The sequence below is a fragment of the Sorex fumeus genome, unplaced genomic scaffold (assembly GCF_029834395.1).
Source record: "Sorex fumeus unplaced genomic scaffold, SorFum_2.1 ptg000037l, whole genome shotgun sequence".
NCBI classification, from domain to species: Eukaryota; Metazoa; Chordata; class Mammalia; order Eulipotyphla; family Soricidae; genus Sorex; species Sorex fumeus.
Window position 1 is genome coordinate 59,951,179 of NW_026606094.1, and position 14,901 is coordinate 59,966,079.

Below are 14,901 nucleotides of genomic sequence, written 5' to 3' on the forward strand. Positions count from 1 at the left end.
TTTTCAGGGTCAGGGGAATGAGATCTGTTATTGTTACTGTTTTTGGCATATCGAATACGCCATGGGTAGGTTGCTAGGCTCTGCCGCATGAGTGGGATACTCTCAGTAGCTTGCCGGGCTCTCTGATATATATATATATATATATATATATATATATATACACATATATATACATATATATATGATTTGTTGATTATGATTTGTTGCCCTCTACGATTTGTTGCCTACTATTCTACTATCTGAACCCCATCAAATATGACGTGGTAATTATGGAAAATGGGTAGGGAATGTTTTATGATGTGTCTCACAGCTGCGAAAGCGCGGATCGTAAGAGAAAACTCAAATTCCATTCTATAATACTATATCCGGTCTGGAGCGATAGCACAGCGGGTAAGGCATTTACCTTGCAAGTGGCCAACATGGCCAACGCGAGTTTGATTCCTCCGCCCCTCTCAAAGAGCCTGGCAAGCTACCGAGAGTATCTTGCCCGCACAGCAAAGCCTGGCAAGCTACCTGTGACGTATTCACTTTGACAAACACAGTAACACAAAGTCTCACAATGGAGACGTTACTGAGCCCTCTCGAGCAAATTGACGAACAATGGGAGGACAGTGACAATATTAAATCCAATTAGAATACCTCAAAACTGTTTAGGCCATGGTAAACAAGGAGAGTTTCAGAAGTTGTTATGGCTAAGAGGAGCCTACAGATACACAATCCTTCCATAATGTGGTATCTTAGATGGAACCCTCAAACAGAGAAAGTACCTTAAAGAAAAGTGAAGGACACCTAAACAGATGATGGAATTCCATCAATAGCAATGTGTCCATATTAATTAGCTTACTGTAACAAGTGTCCCTTACTCTCTTAAGAGACAAATAATGGGAAATAAAGTGTATATGTGGGAGTATTAGGAAATTCTTCATACCATTCTTTTGATTTCTCTGTAAATTTAAAATTGTTCTAAATAGTCAGTTATCAGAAAGGTTTTTTAGATCATAACTGCTGTTCTCAGGGCTTTCTCCTGGCAGTGCTGGGGTGGGGATGGTGGAGTGGATGTCCACAGTGCTGGAGGTGAACCCAGTTCTCTTGTGTGCCAGGCAATCCCTTTACTAGATTTACTATTTCTCCCCTCTCCTGCCCATGGTTTGAACAGCAATAGTGGAGGTAAATAACAATCTTATTTTTATTAAAACTGAATCACCCTGAGATATACAAAGTTATTCAGGATTTAGTTTCAGTCATACAATGTTCCAACACCTGTCCCTTCATCAGTGTATGATTTCTGCCACTAGTGTCCCTATTTTCCCTCCCACTTGCCTCTCCCTGCCTGCCCCAGCAGCCTGTCTCTATAGCAGACACTTATCTTTACTCTCTCGTTCTCTCTCTTATTTTCTTTAAGGCACTGTGGTTTGCAATATTGTTACTGAAATGGTATCATGTTTATCACTTTATCTTCTTTCAGCACTCAAGTTTGTGTCCACAGTGATTATTTTCAACTATCATTGTCATAGTGGTCCCTTCTCTGTCCTAACTGCACTCCTCCAAGTTCTTTGTGGGAAGCTTCCTACCATAGACCAGTCCTCCTGTCCCTTGTATCTACAGTCTTTGGGCATTATACATATAGTATTTAATATCCCACAAATGAAAATAGGCGTTCTATGTTTTCCCTCTTCCTCTGACTTATTTCACCCAGCATGATACCCTCCATGTCCATATACGTATAAAGCAAATTCTTTGACTTCGTTTTTTTCTTTATAGCTACCTAGTATTTCATTGTGTGAATGTACCATAGTTTCTTTATCCACACATCTGTTCTCAGGCAATTAAGTTGTTTCTGGATTTCCTTTACTAACGCATAACTAAAAATATTTGAATCTCCAGTAACACCCAGCAAGTACTTTCTTCGCTCAAAATCAGTGTTCAACTATCTAAGAGTATTATTGAAAGCTCCAGGTTGTAAAATAAGTTAAATGTCATGAACAGAGATAAGTGAAAGTTAACTGCTCTTCAAACCACCTCCCTAAAAGTTGAGAGCAAATTTCAGTTAAAATTCTATCCAACACCCTTTTTTACAAAACATCTAGTCAAATTTCAGCAACCACAGGTCACATAGAAGGTATTCTTGAAAGACAATGGAGAGAAAGTTGTTTCCCTTTGAATCAGTAGTAGGGAAATACAATCATCACCCAGAAAAAGTTTGGGGGTGGGGTAGGGAGGGTGAGGTAGGGGGTGTGAACACGACCATTTTTGGAAGGTGCAGGCTGAAAGGTCACTGGATTTTATGTCTTTTTTTTTTTGAAGTTTAAATTTTTAATTTATAAAGAAGTTACCAGATATTTCAGAAATGCAAAGAGGAGGTCAGGAGAGAGTACTAGAGTACTACAAAGTATTAGATTACTACAAACTCTTTTTTTAAAAATTTTTTATTAGTGAAACACCATGAGGTACACTTATAGACATAAATTTTCGTGCTTGGGTTTCAGTCATACAATGATCAAGTACCCATCCCTTCACCAGTGCCCATCCTTCACCACCCGGGTCCCATCATCTCTCCCAGCCCCCATCCCCCCATCCCACCCTGCCTCTGTGGCAGGGCATTCCCCCTTGTTCTCTCTCTCTTCTTTTGGGTACTGTGTTTTGCAAGAGAGGCATTGAGTGGCAATCATGTTTGGTCTATAGCCTACTTTCAGCATGCTTGTCCCACCCTGGGAGGATCCTCATAAGACCCTTTATTTGGTGCTCTCCTCTCTATCTGAGCTTCCTTTTCCCATAGCACGTGTGGCTGGCCTCCAAGTCATGGAGCAAAATTCCTGGTACTAATCTCAGCCATTCCTAGGTGTTAGTCTCCCATTTTGTTGCTTTATGTTCCCCAGATGAATGATTTTACGTCTTTTAATACCTAGACTATTTGTAAAAGAGGATTTCTGTTCTGTTTTTTAGGCCATCCACACCTAGCTGTTCTTGGAGCTAACTCCTGGCTCTGTGCTCAGGGTTGGCTTGTGGATGGTGATCAGGGAACCCAATGGAAATGTTGGGGATGAGATGGGCGATGCAAGTACCCATGAATGAGGTTATTTCTAAAATATAATCAATACAACTGATTTTACCATCAAGAGCCCATTACTAAGATTCAGCTTGGTAATTAACAATACCTCAGCGAAGAGAGATGCTTGTCTTCTAGCACTGACACCTCCTGAAGTGTAATCTTTTACATTTAAAACTAGCTGGCCTGACTTGCAGTGTGAGGTCCTGGTTTGAGATAAGCTGAGGGTTATATCTGACCACCATGCACGTGAATTCCACTATGGTTGCTGGACTAAATAGTTTAAAATATAGTCACAACATCCCTTTCTCCAAGTCATCCTGAGTTTACAGCGTGGAACTGGCATTTCGGTTTTAACCCTGGGATTTAATCTGAGTTTGCTGCTAATGGTGAGACCTTGGACAAATCATGTTAACTCCTCGGCATTCTGAATCCCTCCTCTGGAAATGAGGGCACTAGGTTAGGTCTCTCTTGCTCTTTGCAGCCACAATAATCGATGAACCATCTGTGCTTTAGCTGACGTGTTGGAAAACATAAATGATGCAGAGACACCAACTTTAATTTGAGGGTGGAACTGTACGCATCGGAAATATGCCTCGAAGTGATAAAATGTTTATCATTAGGTAAGACTGTTTAGGAGTACCTCCCCCCCCCCCCCCCCCCGCCCCAACCCGGATTTTGCATGTATTAGGCTTATTCTAAGGGATTCTACTAGTATCAGTTATATCAGCCGAAGTTCGAGCACTGATAAAATAAATAGAAATACACTAAGTAAAAATCCTAGCCCCTGGTTCTCGGACTCACTCTCTCTTCCATAGGGGCTCCTTTTGAGAAGCTGAGAGTGTTTCTGTTCAGCTTTAAAGCACGACAAATCAATTGCTGTTTCCAATAGCAGTAACCATAGTTCCTCGTTCTCCCCGCTTCCCCCCTTTTAAAGGTAGCGTTTTCTTTTAAAATTCCCTCGAATGATGGTACTTTGAGCCCCGCGCATTTGGTGGAGGTGGTGGGGGGTGCACTCCAGGCGGCGCCCCACCATGCTGGCGTCTCGGGCTGAGAAGTGGCCGGGGAGCGGCGGGCCGGGGCGCAGCGGGGCGCGCACCTGAGCGCTCGGGGTTCCCGGGCTGGGCGGGGGCGCCGGGGCCGGGCGGCGGCCGCTCCTGGGGCTCGTGCCCGCGGGGCCGGAGAGGAGCGCGCCGTGGCTGCGGGGCCCGCACCTTGCGGGTCGAGGCCGGTGCGTTTCGCTGCACAATTCCCCGGCGCCGTCCGCGGCTCCCCAGGACCCTGCGCCCTGGAAGAACCAACGCGGGGCCGAGCCCCCGAGCTCGCCCCCGCGCCACCCCCAGAGGCTCAGTCCCCGCAGCGTTTCGACTGCACGCCCGGGAGCCCCCAGTCCCATCACCGGTCCCCCTTCCCGGCCCCCGGCCCCTGCCCTCGGGGGGTCGCGCTCCCGCCACACGTCCGGCCTCCCGTTCCCGCGGCCCCGCCCCGCCGCGCCCCGGCTCCCGCCCGGCCTCTCCGTCTCCTTCCACCTCCGCCCCGCACCCCCTCCCCATGACTTGCTATTTTTAGCAAATCCTCCGCTCGCCGCCACCGGCGCAGCTCGCAGCTCGCAGCCGCCCGCTGCCGCCCCCCCCCCCCCCGCCAGCTCCCCCCGCGCGGCGGCCGCGGCGGCGGCGGCGCGTCCCGCACCCCGCGCTGCGCGCCCCGAACCCGGCCCGCCCGCCGCCCGCGCCGCCGGCTCCTGCTCCCGCGCCCGCCGCTCCCGGTAAGTCCCTGCCGGCGGAGCCAACTTCCACTCCCCGCACACCTCCCCGCATCCCCCGGCACCTCCCCCGGCCCCCCGCGGGTGGGCTTTTGCCTCGCCATTCTCTTCGCCTCGAAAGATGGCTGTTTGGAGCCGGGGGAGAAGTTAGGGGGTCGCTGGCGCGGCGCGGAACGGGGCGCGACAGCCACAACCCGAGCGGGCGGAGGTGAGTGGCACCCTGGACCGGTCTCCCGGCGGGTGCTCTGCGGTGGGGGTGGGGGAGAAGCCCCAGCGAGTGCGAGCTAATGGGGTTCCCTCCTCTGCGCCGCCGAATAATTTCCCGGCGGGGTCCCCCAGGTTCGCAGCATCCCAGTCCCCGAACCTACACCTCTTGCCTTACATCTTTGCAACCCAGACGTGGGAGCTTTGAAGGTAACTGTGGTCAAAGTTCCGGCTCCAGGAGTCTTTTTTTGGGGGGGGGGCGGGGTGCAGACCGTGGCATCTCTGGTCCAGTCGAGGCCAAGGGTCGGGGCAAGACTCCCCCCGCCCCCCACCCTCTTTCCCGAACATACTCAATTGCTGCTGCAGCCGAGTTATGAATGAAAAGTTTGTGCTACCAACGTGTTGCTGGAGGGGAGTGATACTTAGTGGTGGGGTGCGGGGGTGGGGAGACCTTGTCTGTTTCTTGGGGGGACTTCAGTTCCGAGTCCATATACATCAGGAGACTGGGGTTTCGAGAAAAGTTCCGGAGCCTGGAGGCTGGGAGATATCGCCGTTCCGTAGGCCAGTGGAAGAGTGATGAGTCGGAGGCATATTTAGGTAAACTGGTTCACTAAACGCCACCCGAGGGTGTCACGGTGGGGATGCGAGGGCGGAGAGTTCGGGGGCGTTCCCCGAGCGCCCAGCGGGCTGCGTTTGTTTGGCTTGGCAGCCGTCGCCCACTTGTCTGCAGCAAGAGGCGCTGGTGTCAGAGGCCTTTGCGTCCACGGTGTGCTCAAGGGGACCTCGCCGGTCTCCGGACAACCGCGGAGGCTCTGAGACTGTCGCAGGGGTGGCCAGTGCCAAGGGAGCCGGGACCGCTTCCTGCTCTATGGGGGTGCAAGTGCTCTAGTGAATCTCCCGTGCTCTCAAATTGCAGGAAGAGCTGTCGCGTTTGTTTGCCCTGCCAGGGAGGTATGTTAACTCCTCCAGCAAACTTTTAGGTTCAATAACTGGAGCGTTTTTGTGAAATCTGCAAGAAATGGGTTCTCTACAGATATCTCGTTGTATGTGCTTCTATGTGTGTATCTGGATGTGTGTGAAATGGGGGAATGGGATATGCCTTGCTTAAGAAGTCACATCTTTCAAAAAAGAGAAAACGAAGAGTTAACACCCCCCCATATAACAATGCTTATATAAATAAATACTCATGGTGTGTAGAGATTTCATACAGAGGGTAAGTACGAATTGGGAATCACAGGTATTTGGAATACAATGATGTTTTTAAACCTTGCAGGCATTGAAATCGAGCAAGAGGGAGTAAGTATATAGAGAATCTATACTAAAGAAAAAAATAATTAAAATAGTTTAAAAAGAAAACCTTTCGACATTTGAAAAAGTCTGGGTGTTATTTTTTCTAATTCTCTAGAAATCTTTTTAATCCTGTAATTAATAACAGCACAGAATGCTTGCAGTTAGTAAATGAGGACAATTAAAATATCATGTTTAGAAAGGAAATCTTTTGAACTACTCTTTGGTACTTTGGATGTTTATTGTAGAAATTATTGCGACTGAAAATATGTTGTTTAATATATTGGCTTTTTACCACAGATAATTAGTCCTCTTTTTGCTTTCAAACCAGTATTCTAGTTTGGACCAATTTAATTATCCAAACACCAAGGCACTAATGTGCCTTCTGGAAAGAATTCGTGTTTAAAATGCTTAATAAGAATATTGTATTTCCAAAAAGATAGATAATGCAATCACTTGTAAAACTTTCTTCTCAGTAATTTTCACCCATTTTGTGTGAACGAGGCTTTCAGATGTTCAGAGAGAAGAATTTTCTTGGACATGTCCTTTCTCGTGTGAGGAAAAAGCGCGTTCATGTGTTTTGGTCACAAACAGGTGCCTGTAGAGTGGGGCACCTCGGTGTAACCTCTGATGTGGAAGAGATGTTTTCTAGCTCTGCACTGAATGCATCATCTTCACTAAAGAAAGGGCATTCTTAGGTGAGGTATAGCTCTGCGAATGGAAGTTGAGTTTTCAAATAAGTATCATTTGGTAGGAGGAATTTTGATTTTTTTTCTTCTTAATCACCATTCGTCCTGCCCTTTTCTTTCTGAAATTCAGCCTACTAGGCCAGGTATTACTGCAAAGTCAAACTAAACCCTCTGGCTATGAAGTGTTTGGGATATTAAATTGTTTTTACTTGTAAAAATAATGATAGCCCTGAAATGAGAAAGGTGATTTTACATACTGCCTCAGACTTTTATGATTTTTTATGATCATTATTATAGCTGACAGAATTGCTTTATGAAGGTACTGCCACTGTATATGAAAAATTTCTTGCTATATGTCTCTTATATATCAGATATATTTAGGTTTTAAGGAGTTTTAAATCATAAAATAAGCTAGCCAGATATCTTGTTTCAAAGTTTAAATGACGTCTTGCATTTCAGATTTTTGTTAATAGCTGCATCTGTGAATTTTGGGGTAATAAAGCTTTCATTTTCTTTTTATTAAATTACTTCTATTCTAAATTTGTTTAAATATTACAACATGTTATACTGTAACATACACCCGCTCAGTAGGGAAGGTATAGGTTCTTCTTAAATAGAGCTATGGAAAAATAGCTAACAAGGAGAGTGGTTCGAGAAACATATGGACATCATAAAATCCTTCTGTTTGTAGCATCTGCACCTTCTCATTATTGTAATATTGTAGTTGTGAACATTTTTGTTATTTTATCCAAATAGAGTTTTAAAAAATTTTGCCTCATTGATTTTTTTGTTTTATGATTATGTTACAATTTGAGTCGGTGGAAGATTTCATCACCTGAAATCTCTGCTTTTCAATAAAGACATCATACTTAAATCTTATTGTGCACATCCACAATTTCCCTTCCAATCGACTCTTTAAAGCAACTGCGGGGTGGGTAGGAAGACTTAGTGTTTATATTTTTGAGAGGAGGCGGCAGGTGCTAACAGATCCAAGGTTACACTTGGGTGAATCACTGTAAAGCTAAGGTAAGATCCATATTTCCTGTATCTTAATCATAACAGCAATTGCTTCTGTGGTTGTGGGATGACATTTTCATAAATTTGTTATTCCTGAAGTTTTTTATTTTCTTTTTGGGTCACACCCCGCAATGCACAGGGGTTACTCCTGGCTCATGCACTCAGGAATTAATCCTGGCGGTGCTCAGGGGACCATATAGAATGCTGGGAATTGAACCCGGGTTGGCCGCGGGCAAGGCAAATGCCCTACCCACTGTGCTATCACTCCACCCCTCCTGAAGTTTTAAAGTGCTCAATTTTGTTTATGTGCTGGCCAGATTTTATATCAGGATTAATGCAGTCTTAAGGGGATGGGCCCTTATGGTGACTGTAACACTAGTCAGCCATGTGCTGCCCTCTTATTGGTAAAAACTTCTTCGAAATTTATCAGCGCAGATGCCAAGCATGGAGATCTTCGGGCCTGTAAATGAGAGAACTCAGTAGATGATTTTTGAGGAGACAGTATTGACAGAGAGTAGTAATGGGCCTTCTGCCTGCTCTATAAGCAGCCAATATTGATTAGGGATGATGTTCTGAGTAGCAAGACAGCTGTCTTCTCTTTCTGGCTCCACTTGTTTGCCTGACTTAGAGAAGTCAAAGTGAACAGAGGTTTATGTAAGGGTTTAGTTTTTTTTTGTTTATTTAGATTTTGTATCTGAACAAATCAGACTTAGAAAAAGAACAGCAATTCTTATTTAAGAGAAGTTACCCTGAAAGCTTTACTTCATCCTCCCAGATCCCTATTCCTTCATATTCACCGGGATATTTTTAGGGTAGTTGTTTGGGATTTGAAACAGCCAATGTGATAGAGTTCCTGATATAGTATCGTTAGATTTTAAAAAATGAAGACATGGGGCTAGAGATATAGTACAGCAGGTGTGATGCTTACCTTGTATATACCTGACCTGGGTTTGATCCCTGGCATCCCATATGGTCTTTCTAGCACCTCCAGGAGTAATTCCTGAATACAGAGCGAGGAGTAACCTCTGAGCATTGCCAGGTGTATCTGACGCCATCCCCCCACCCCCGCAAAAGTGAAGAAATTGCCCATGATGCAGAGAAAGCAATGCAATTTTATAAAGAATAGGAACATATAAACTTATGCAAAGGAATTTATATTTAAAAAATATGCTCAGAATTTTTGAATAAGCAGATGGTAGTAGGAACTGCTTATTAAGTTAACATATATACTTTTTTACTGTCCTTTTCCCTAAATGTATAGGAGCTTGTACAAATAATTTAAAATGTGAAATGCTGTAAAAAAATAAGTCATGATTCATGTGGCTTATTATTTACTATAAAAATTAAGCAGTCTTTAGAGCCTCAAAGAAAGGAAATTTTATTTGCTCTATCAGAAAGTTTAGCATGTTACTAGTGAGATTGAAAAGAGTTGGAGTTCCTGGAAGTGGTACTCTCTTCCCACGCATATGGGATCTATGCTAAGAAGATGGATGTGGACTAGTCTAGTGTGAATAGAATAGTGATGAGCAGAATTCGAAATGGCCTCTTACAGAGGATATGATTTGTTATCACTTAAGATACACGGTAGAAAATTGTTAAAAACCACCAAGTTAATTTAGGCACTACATATATTTCATAAAGGATATTGGTTCTTTTTTTAAAAACATTTCCACAAATTCAGTAACTTAAAGCAACTTAAAGAATTTTTGTTCAAAGTCATTGCTTTTGAGTCCACACTTAGATCAACCGAATCATTTGCTCAGGGAACTTACCAGGAATTAGGAGGGCTACAGTTTTATCAGATGTTCATTTGTGGAAGGATCTGCTTCCGGCTGTCCTTAGATCATCAGGAACCTTCATCTCCCTGCAATTTTAGGAACCAGGACTCTATTTTTTTGCTGGTTGTCAGTGGGAAGCTATTCCCTGCTTTTAGAAATGGCTTCAGTTCTTGGCCACGTGACTCTCCATGCGCACTCTTGTAGTTTGGCAACTTAGCCAGCAAGAAAGAGTCTCTTGTTCTACTATGGCATGATGATCTTATAGATTACACAGAGTGATACGACTTGTCCTTTGTCATATAAGTGATTTAATCAAATTAGCACCATCTATCACTTTTGAGGTAGAAGCAAGTCACATATTCTAACCAATCTCAAGGGGAGGGGACTATAAAAGGACATTACTCCTTTGAGGTCACCTTAGGATGTGGCCACCGTATTAAGTAGCTCATAGAATCTCTGGAGTAATCAGCAGACCTGAAGCCACTCAATCAGAAATAATGACCAAATCATTCTGTATAACTAATTCTATGATATACTGCTGCTGTTGTGATGGCACACCAGTTTGTAGAGTGGATTCTGTGTCATAAGGGAGAAGCTGACTCTTCTTCACTGCTGATGGGAATGCTGACTGGTTCAGCCGTTTTGGAAAACAATATGAACGTTTCTCAAAAATTAGAAATGAACTTTCATTTGAGCCAATGATACCACTTCTTGGAATATATCCTGGAGATGCAAAAAAGTACAGTAGAAATGATATCTGCACTTGTATATTTATTGCAGCACTGTTTACAATTGCCAGAATCTGGAAAAAAAAACCCGAGTCCCCAGAAATAGATGATTGGTTAAAGGAACTTTGGTACATCTACACAATGGAATACTATGCAGCTGTTAGAAAAGACGAAGTCATGTAACTTGCATATAATTGGATAGACATGAAGAGTATCATGCTAAGTGAAATGAGAGAGAAAGAGAGGGAAGCTACTCCATCAAAGACTAGAAAGACTGCATTCATCTGTGGAATATAAAGTAACAGAATGGGAGACTAACACCCAAGGATAGTAGAGATAAGGACCAGGAGGATTGCTCCAGGGCTTGGAAGCTGACCTCACATGCTGGGGGAAAAGGCAGCTGAGATAGAGAAGGGACCACCAAGCAAAGGATGCTTGGAGGGCTCGCTCGGGATGGAAAATGCATGCTGAAAGTAGACTATAGACCAAATATGATGGCCACTTAATACCTGTATTGCAAACCATAACACCCAAAAGGAGAGAGTAAAAGGGAATGTGCCTGCCACAGAGGCGGGGGTGGGGGGATGGGCATAGGGTGGGGGGTGGGAGGGATACTGGGAACATTGGTGGTGGAGAATGGGCACTGGTGGAGGGATGGGTACTCGCTCATTGTATGACTGAAACATAAGCACGGAAGTTTCTAAGTCTGTAACTGTACCTCATGGTGATTCATTAAAATTTTTTTAAAAGAGAGATTATTATATATAATAATAAGGTTTATTTGTTTATGGCCATAAAAATGACAAGTGTCCAATGGAAAGGAGAAGAAATGTGAGCAAATGGTTGCTTGATGAAATGCTTAAGCTTTTGACCAGAAAAGGCATGATGACCATCTGGAGATGGGACTGAATTGGAGAGTAATGAGAGTCATTCATCTCTTTAGAAAGAAAAATCTTTTAGGATTTAGAAGAATGGTGGTAGTGAGGCCCCATTTAGAAATGATGATGGAAAGAAAGGGGTAGAAGATTTTAAACAGATGAATCACTAACACATATGTTAGTCTCGAGATTGATTTAATTAGACCCTAATATCTTCCACATGTTAAGTATATTTAAGGGATGGGTGCCACCAGTCATGACAGGAAACCAGTATGGTGATTTGGTGACTTGCCGTGTGCCTCCTCCTTAATTTTCAGGAGGGAACAGAGCTGGAAACCATGGTAGAATGGCAGACTCACCTAGTTCTGCAGCTTTTTGGCTGTGGTGTCTATTAAGCACAGTCTGAGCTTCAAGTAATTTTCAGGAATGATTTGATATAATTTATATCTCATCACTGGTCTGATCAAGTTCCTATTTCCCTGGTTACACTTCTTTTTCCCTCCAGTGAATGAGGACTTTGAAAGGTTAAGCATCTTGCTAAGGGTCATTCAGCTGGGGTGGTACCTGGATTTGAATCTAGAGTTGATTTCAAAAGCTTGCAGTCCACTTCTTATACACATAGTAAGTGGAGCTTGGGGGTGGGGGGTGGGGGGCGGTTAGCTTGTATTTCTCACTGAAGTGAATGTCAGTCCTGCCACTGCTCTTGGGTCCCTTCCTTTATCTTGAGAGAAGTGGGTACTGGAAGACGAGGGTTAAAGAGAGGAGCGAGAGCATGTGCTGTATCCTGCCTTTTATTTTCCCGGCAGGAAGTACAGCTAGTTCTCTTTTCCATCTAAGAAGTAAGAATCAGAAGTGGAGGCTGTGTATTTTTATTTCTACTTAACATTTTGGCGAAACAAAAAAGCTTTGTCTCTCCTTTTTATCCTATATGTAGATTTCTACTATTAAACACAATCAGGGAAGATTATGAATTCTCATTGCCTCTTTGACCACAGGGTTCTTTCTGTAGCCTTTTTAGCAGATGCCACTGTTTTGATCTACTTGAAAAGTCTATTGAGATATTCCTCCTTTGTTCTTCTATTACTCAGCCCCCTTTCTACTCTGTGGTTCTCTGAATTCTATTCATAGACATTCTACTTTTTTTCCTTCTGTTTTATGTACTTAAATCTCTTCTTTAAAGTAGATATAGTTCCATTGATCAGAGTCATTGACCCAGATCCCCTGGCTGCTCTACTGTAAAATACAAGCTCAGTGTGGGACTCATCTGTATTCTGCTCATTTTATGAGTTGTACCCAATGTCCCAGCATGGTAGAAGGAATACTTAAAGATTTCCCTGGGTATCTGAGTCAAAATTGAAAGATTTAAAATTAAATACCCTGAAGCAGGCTTCTGATTGGACTGTGTTACATCAGGCCACTCACCTGTGGCTAGAGAGACTTTGGAATGGCCTCATCTGTGCTCAGGCATCTTTCCTTTCGTTGTAGGACTGTTCTCAGAGAGGGGAGTTGTGAGGTCTCCTCAGCCCAGTTAGGGTCAGCTAGAGTCACCTCATTCTGAGCAAGCTGTAGCTCAGGAAGTTTTGAAATAGGCTTATATTTTTTCATACACTTTTTAAAAAAATTTTCTAACTTAACTCAGGTCAAGTTTGATTCTAAACATCCAGACTCCTTAGCAAGTTTGATTCTAAACATCCAGACTCCTTAGCATGTTACCAGTGTGAACCTTATAGTGTGAACCTAATCTGTGTTTATTACCTTTATGTTTTCAATCCATGCCTTTTACAGATTTAAGCACCATGACTGGAGCAATAGTACAACAGACAGTGTAGTTGCCTTGCACATGATCAGCCTGGGTTTAATCCCTGGTGCCACATGTTGTCCTCTGAGTACCACCAGGAGTGACCCCTAGTGCAGAAACAGTAAGAAACCCCGAACACTTCCATTCGTGAACCCAAACAGAAAATAAAAAAAAATTAAACCTAAACATAGAGTTAGCAAGTGGCTTAAATCAGTGTTTACCTACATTTTTTACAACTGAGTGTTTTTATCCAGGCCTTATTTCCTTCTGGTGATCTCTCAGTTGAACTGGAGCAATAGCACAGTGGGTAGGGCATTTGCTTTGCAAGCGGCCAACATGGCTGACCCGAGTCCCTAGTTCGATTCCTCTGCCTCTCTCGAAGAGCCCGGCAAGCTACTGAGAGTATCTCGCCTGCTCGGCAAAGCCTGGCAAGCTACCCGTGACGTATTCGATATGCCAAACACAGTAACAATTGTCACAATGGAGACGTTACTGGGCCTGCTTGAGCAAATCGATGAACAACAGGAGGGCAGTGACAGTGACAGTGATCTCTCAGTCGTACTGGTTGGTTACATCATCACTTGCTGTGGCCCCCAATTTATGAGATTTTTACCCATGGTCCTCTTGAAATTTATCCAGTAGGACCTCGGGGGGTCCAAGTAACCCTCAATTCAGAAACGTTGGCTTAAATCATAGCTAATGGGATCAACCAGATGAGAAAATAAAACAGCACACTACGAAAAGTCATGATGCTTTATATATATATATGCCTGTGTGAGTGCCAGTCAGGGAAAGGGGGTTAGAAGTTAGGTAACAAACAATAAGAGTCTTCCAGTGTTTTGAGTTTCTGCTGTGTGTGTAATGGAAAGAGTGCTAAATAGCACAGGTTTATTTCAAGCTAGCATTCTTAGTACATTATCTGAATCAACAGCCTCCAGAACTCTCAGTGACTGTACTTAGTCACAATCAGATGTTCATGACTCTGCTATTTTATTTGGAGGGGATGCTCTCAAGGAAGCGGCCTTCTCTCTGTCTTAACTCCGTTGTGGTATGTGTTCCTCTCTTGGCGCAACTCTTTTGTAACGCTTCCTCTGATTTAGGTATGGTCTCTTTATTTTCTGAATTCCTCCAGTGATTCTCATAAATTTTAATATTGGTTGACTAAGAAAATAAAAACAGGTTACTTTATGAGTAAATCCTTTCTGTTCTATTGCCTCAAATGTTTTGTGCCTTTGAAGTGCAGCAGTATGTTGGGTAGGTTAGCTGATTTACATGTGCATTTTGTGGTATCTGCAGTTTCTCTGTGGCCCACTAGAGAACCACAGTCTCTCTTATACCTTGAAGGAAAGGAGGGGAAGCGAAGTGTCTGCCACCGAATGAAAACCATCTTTGAACAAAGTGCCACAGGAAGAACACTTTGATCTCAGAGAAGTCTACTGGTCTACACAGTTAGAACCTAAATTAGTTTTGTTATGTATGTTATGTATGATGAACATAAGTAAAATAGAGTAGTTTTACCTGTAGATTTCACAAATTGTACAACCCAAATCAATGAGCAGATATTAAATGTGAGCAGAGAACTGATTAAATTAAAAGGAACAAGTTGTATGAATTATGTTGATTTAATGATACAGTAATTAATTGAACAATTTAATAATTATATTGAAAATAATAATGCCATGTAGCTGAAACTACACTGCTAATGTTGTTTAAG

At 43.4% G+C, this 14,901-nt stretch overlaps 1 protein-coding gene across 4 annotated transcripts in view; it reads left to right on the forward strand.

Moving 5' to 3' along the window:
* The first annotated feature begins 4,743 nt into the window (after positions 1–4,743).
* Positions 4,744–14,901, forward strand: part of HDAC9 (histone deacetylase 9) — a 1,023,935-nt gene continuing 1,013,777 nt past the window's right edge. The window contains exon 1 of one of the 4 annotated variants that reach the window (XM_056118063.1): positions 4,744–4,811. The gene's annotated coding sequence lies outside the window, so the exon portion shown is untranslated. The remainder of the gene's footprint in view (positions 4,812–14,901) is intronic. The other 3 variants (XM_056118067.1, XM_056118065.1, XM_056118064.1) reach the window with 3 other exon arrangements.